We start from the raw sequence: 5742 nt of genomic DNA on the forward strand, positions 1-5742 counted from the left end.
ACCTTCATCACCCGTGGAGATCTGACTAGCCAATAAAAAATGAAACAAGGCACTAGACCACGTTTGCATTGGCAGGTGCAGTAAGGGGCCAATTGTAGTTGACATAAATTTCTCTTGCTCGGCAGGAGACAGCAGGTTACGCACCCACTTCAAAACCTTCGGGCTCGAGTATGTTGTTACCTTGCACGTATAAGCCCGGTACCTGGCAGGGTGAACAAACATCCTACAACATAGAAATAAATAGTTACACCAATTACAACATACAAGTTCTTAGAATTAAGTATTTGAGAGCGGAAAGCAGCAACATTGAAAAAAGATAAATAGTCGTACATTCCAACTAATCCAATAACCACCTGTATTCAAGTTGTAAAAGTGACTCAACGAATGACCGGTCTAGTTTCCGTTTACAAGTGGCTTATACCAAATACACCTAGAAAGAACAATGCAGCAACATGGAAAAAATAGGATTCGCATAGAGGCATCTAACTTTCTTTTATATATAAATAACTAAACTATTGTTATTGTTCAAATTTAACTTCTTAAAATAGTGAGCAGATAGGCAGTAGCTTGGGTTTTAGGCTATTAATGCATACATTTCAGCATTTGACAGGGAATGCTCAACGGTGGCACGATTACACTATACCATACAATCATCTATTAGAAGAAGTAGATTCAAAACTATATCTAAAAGTAAGTATTCAGCTCTTCGATCTTTACTGATTATTATACTCAGGAAATATCTTATGTGAATCTCCAGCAATAAAAAAGAAGTGACCAGACACAGCACATAAAATGAATGGTTAGCCTTAACAGGCTAAATGTCACCTATCTACCTTTCAACACCATCTGTAGATACCACTCTTTTGTCCTCAACAGTGGCATCCAACACTGTTTCATCCATGAATCGCAGATTTCACTTTTCGAGAACACTTCTTCTTCTTCTTCCCTCCTACACCCATAACTTGGAACCTACAAAAATAATAGTCAGGATTAGTAATAACATAGTAGTAATTCATATTCTTTAGTTACTCAAAGTACACTCCGCACACAAAGTTATAGTGATTAAGAAAAACTAAGTTTTATCTACCTAAAACTACATGCTCATCATGACATTATTATGACATTATAAACAATTCGCAAGTGAGGTTATTAGATTAGTTTGAAACTACAACTTGTGCAAAAAACAAGCTTCCAAAACTGCCATCATACATTGAATGAATATCATCCATTGGCAGTGTACAATAATACGTATGAGAGTTTTTTTGAAACAATATATCAAGTACCATATGATAGCAAAACCTAAAATGGTACACCCATGAATGAAGTTGTATCAAACAAACACCATCATACCATCCGTGTAAATTTTACCACTATCATGTAACCGGGGAAAGCCTTACTGGCAGTTCCCTTACTGATTGATACCACAGATTGCAGGAAAAGCAATTACAGCACCAATGAAAATTTACAGTGGATTACTTATCTGAGCTGGTATACATTTAATTTTAACTATATATGATTCTTATTGTCTGATAAATTCTTGACTCAATAAGAATTTTCAGAAAAGTACATGATATATATATATATATCTCCAATGTTTTTAGGTTGACGTAGATGATAAATTTATCAAAGAAAAAGGTAATAACAAGGGAAAGAAAAAGGCCACCAATTATACTAAGAAAACCAATCGATTCGATGAAGTTGGAATCATACATCAAATCTAATTTACAAAACAATGGGAACAAAGTCGATCTCTTGTTAGCAGGTTGGGATGAGAATATGCAGGTAAAAGGAATACACTACTCAGTAGTCTAGTGTAACTTAATTGGGATTTTGGTTCTATCTTAATTATATGTTGATTGGGTTAATATATTTTGTAATTTAAGCCGAGAAATGTCCATATTTAGAGCTAGCAGTGGTTAAATAGTACTCATACAACATGTTACAACTATCCACAAATTTATGATTTAGAGCTATTGTTGAATCTAAAACAATGAAGCTTTTGGTGGCCATGACAAAGCATAGGAAAACAAGGAAGAGTACTAATTATGTAATGAATGACAAGAGTTTTACCTGCACTTAAACTTAGGTGGACCACGTCAATGCTCTGAACTAGGATTCAAGTAACAACTCCAACTATCTCTGAGCACAGGATCCACAAGTATTACAAAATCTTTAGTATCCGATAAACAAGAATTAGAGAGAAACCCAACATAATACACCCAATTTTAAAACAAATAAATAAAAATTTCTCATTCACAACAAGCTACAGTGATGAAAGTATGAACCCTAATTTAACAAAAAAAAACAAAAAAAAAAAACAAAATCTATTCTGAAAAACCTAAGAAATCAAAATCAAAACTGAAGCAAAATACTAATTTCCACGGAATAAATCGCAAATTTTTTCATTTGTCTCAGTTCCAAATACTCTAACGACATGAACAGAAAAAATGAGATTTTAAAACCTAAATCATACCTTTTTTTGTGTTCAGTTACCCTAAATCGTAAGTGAAGTTGATGAAAATACCTGTTTCATAATCTAGAAAACATCAAAATTTCCCAATCCATTGCTCTGCTCTTCTTTTTTCTTCTACAAACCGCACTAAGTTCCTATCTACCTAAATTAACGAAATCGATTAAACTTTCATTTCATACATACCCAAAATTGAATCCTCAATTCAAATTGATGACAAATAATTCTAAACCCTAAATCATACCTCTTTTTTTTCTTCTTTTTTCAATCCATATTCAGATATATATATATATATATATATATATATATATATATTAGTTCTTCGCGAAATGGGTATGCAGCAGATTGAATCTGAGACGAAATTGAAAAACTGAGAAATCACTGAAGATGTTGATGGAAGGAAGAAGTTGATGAAACTTTGAAAATTGAGAAAGAAAAGAAGACCGGTGAGAAAGAAGGAAATAAGAGAGACGGAGATTAGGAAGTGAAAATTTTTTTTGACGGAAAAAACAAGAAGACGGGGATAAATATCTCTACTGAATTGGTAGCTGACTCTGCCAGATTTAATTGCTGAGGTGGTAGCTGACTCAATCAATAGGGTCTGGACCTTTTCTAAATAAGGGTATAAATGTCTATAAAACCCCAAAAAAGTTGTATATTTCAATTAAGGATGACAGTTTTGGAAGCCTGTTTCCAGAGGGGGCTATTTTTACACATTAAAGTAATGGGCGAGTAGGGACCTAGCTGGGTCACTTTCCTTAATGTTTTTTGCGGCTTTACCCATGATTTTGTCGGTAGCTCAAACACAACCCTTGTGTTAGACCATAGCTCGGTTGAGCCCACCAAGCGTTGATATGTTAATTTTGGTTGTCATATTTTATCATCAAAACTCATCTAGAGTCGCTTGATTAAATATTAGAGTCAACTTTGTTTAGGTTAGACTAGAAAGTCTAGGAATGTCGAGACGTACAAGTATTACTCCAAAGACCTGAAGAATGCGAGGATGTAACGACTACAACAAGGACATCATCCTTCCATTTGAGGTTAATAATACCGACTTGACATTCCTAACGTATCTTTAAATTTGTATTATACTGAAAATATAGCATGCGAAGTTGTATATATATATATATTACTCTAGTCATTAGACTTGGTCATATCATTATGATCAAAGTGTCAAAGAACTTATTGAATTACGAGGTATAAACGTTTATCTTCTGGAACTTCGTAAATACGACATCAACATAATCTTTGTATTTAGTTACTTGATTATGTGTAATATATAAGTATGATTTCACTCTAGAAAACAATATTTTATAACATTGAGCAAGGGAGGAGGAAAAGCTTTCAGCAATATGGTTGTTGGTTACAATAATGTTGATGTTAATGTTGCTACTAAGTACGGTGTCGTTGTTGGAAACACTCCTGTAAGTCTCCCTCTCTCTAAAAGCATGAGCATCTAATTATCTATAGTATTCACAGAAATATCCTTTTAACTATCTGGGCATGGGTCTGTCTGACACATCGGTACAGACAGTGAAATTCATGCGTTGTATGTCCTGCTGTGTATAGATAAGAATGATGGATATTAAACTAGTATAGTGAATAATGATGTGTCTTTTAGGAGGTGACATCCTAATATGAAGCCTAAACTTGAGATTCTTCAAATGTTTTCTTGGTAGGGGGATCTTACAGAGACTACAACATAATTAGCAGCTTCACTTTCACTAGCAGCTTCCAGAAGAATAGTTGAAGCTGATGAATTCATGAGGGATGGTTTTACGACGACTGACTTCCTCACCTGCAAGATTAATTCCTTTACATGTCCCATCTTTTGTATCTCTATAGTACTAGAATGGCTGCAAACTTATTGTTTTTGATAGGTTTGTGGGAAACTTGCTAAAGGGAAAGACAGTGGGAGTAATTGGAACTGGTCATATTGGATCTGCTTATCCAAGAATGATGGTAAAATTCTTCAGAAGTTTTTGAAGTTACACTAATTTATAAACAATGCGTATCGGGATGTTGAGTTTTACCTTTTAATAGATTGATGGGTTCAAAATGAATCTAATATATTTTGACTTGTACCAGGCAACTCGACTGGAAAAATTTGTTACAAGTAATTCATAGACAATAAGCTACATTCACATTTTTTCTTAACATGTTTCCTTATAATTTCTTATTTACTTCTTGCATCTTATGGTCAGTTCGTGAAAATACTAATTCCAGTGCAATCCAACCCAATGTGTTTTCTTTAATGTATACTTACTGTAGAATATAAGTAAACCTTGTTTAACTTTCTTCAGTTTATTCTTCTTTGGACGATTTTTCTATTTAGAAATATTACAATTAGATATTCATAATATGAGATATCATTTCCCAAATTGTGAGTTAACTTAAATTTTGTTATTCGTTGGTTCAATATGATGAGCCATTCATGAAACCTGGAATCCGGGACATGAAAAATGCGGTTATGGTACCTCATGTCGCATCTGCTTCCAAGGTAAAAGGAATTTTCCGAGGAAAATGTTTATAGGTAAATAATGAATGTTAAGATCTCACTATATATTATGTATTTCTTGAAGTTTACAGTGGACTCGTGAAGGAATGGCAACATTAGCAGCAATATTGAATGACCTCGTATGCCGAAGAAATTAACATTGCACATTCAATGTGTGACCAAATTTTTGCATATTTTTCGAATGTCATGTTTTTTTAAGCTTTGCTTGGTGTAAAATTGAAAGGAAATACTTATAGTTCTTTTCTTGATTGTGCTCTGACAGGGTAAGATAAAAGTTTATCCAATTTGGTCTAATCCAAATCAAGTTGAACCGTTCCTGGACGAAAACTCCCCACCTCCAGCTGCTTGTCCAAGCATTGTTAATGCTAAACCCCTGGGTAAAAATGAATGACGTCATGTTTCTTATATAATAATTCATCGTCTTTTTAGTATTTTTTTTATTTTTTTATTGATAATCTATTTGCAAGTTTAACTGCTTCAAAGCTCTAAGCAAATGGATTAAAATCACATATGTGAAAAAAATTATAAACAGAAGATACGCTAGAAAGTTTGTCATGTACTCCAAATAGTTTTCATATGTTCAAAGGGAAGTTTATCATAGAAAATAGTCATCTTTTGCGCCACACTGCTAGTAATGTATTAAATACTTCTGCCTTCAATTTGCATGTATTGTGTACAAGAGTCATCATATCAAGCAAGGCTGGCATGAGTTTATTAGGTGTTTCAAAGAAAATGGTGAAAATGTGCACTA

General features: G+C 33.6%; 1 pseudogene; it reads left to right on the top strand.

Moving 5' to 3' along the window:
- The first annotated feature begins 3465 nt into the window (after nucleotides 1-3465).
- LOC113291349 lies at nucleotides 3466-5501 on the top strand (annotated as a pseudogene).
- Nucleotides 5502-5742: the final 241 nt, after the last annotated feature.

The sequence above is a fragment of the Papaver somniferum genome, chromosome 6 (genome assembly GCF_003573695.1).
Source record: "Papaver somniferum cultivar HN1 chromosome 6, ASM357369v1, whole genome shotgun sequence".
In the NCBI taxonomy this organism is placed as follows: domain Eukaryota; kingdom Viridiplantae; phylum Streptophyta; class Magnoliopsida; order Ranunculales; family Papaveraceae; genus Papaver; species Papaver somniferum.